General features: G+C 46.4%; 1 protein-coding gene across 1 annotated transcript in view; it reads left to right on the forward strand.

Annotated features, from left to right (window-relative positions):
- LOC111644959 (uncharacterized) overlaps window positions 1-606 on the forward strand; it is an 80,064-nt gene that overhangs the window by 78,332 nt on the left and 1,126 nt on the right. The window lies entirely within an intron of this gene.

Raw genomic sequence — 606 nt, forward strand, 5'->3', positions numbered from 1 at the left:
ACACACACACACACACACACACACACACACACACTCACACAGCTGACCTGAGCTGACACCTGTCACTTTGTTTTAAAAGTTGACTAGACCACAGGGAGAGACATACAAACACACACTCATACATTCATACACACACACACACACACACAGACACACACACACACACACACACACACGCACCAGTCAATCTGTTGCTTTTAAGCCCTCAGTTCTTCTGGGCGCGCTCAGTACAGCCCCACTGGGAGGGATAACACCCACAATCCCACAGGAGGGACTGACCCTGTGCAAGGTGAAGAGTGTGTGTGTGTGTGTGTGTGTGTGTGTGTGTGTGTGTGTGTGTGTGTGTGTGTGTGTGTATCTCAGGGTTGTCAGCAGATCAGGTTTATCTGGACTCATTGTTTTTTTAGTTACTCAGTAAGAATCATAAATCACATCATATTAATGACGTTGTCGTGTTTAAACTCTTTGATTAAACGCTGCGACGCCGTCGGCACAGAGTTAGTTACTGGTGTAGGTTATTTAATTTACCAGAACCTGTCATAAAGACTGATGTCTGCTCAAACTGGTTTAAGCTCCAAGACTGGACCAGACTGGACTGGACCGGAC

This window comes from Seriola lalandi, unplaced genomic scaffold, assembly GCF_002814215.2.
Source record: "Seriola lalandi dorsalis isolate HSWRI2012SDOR001 ecotype SW California unplaced genomic scaffold, Sedor1 jcf7180002054945, whole genome shotgun sequence".
NCBI lineage: Eukaryota > Metazoa > Chordata > Actinopteri > Carangiformes > Carangidae > Seriola > Seriola lalandi.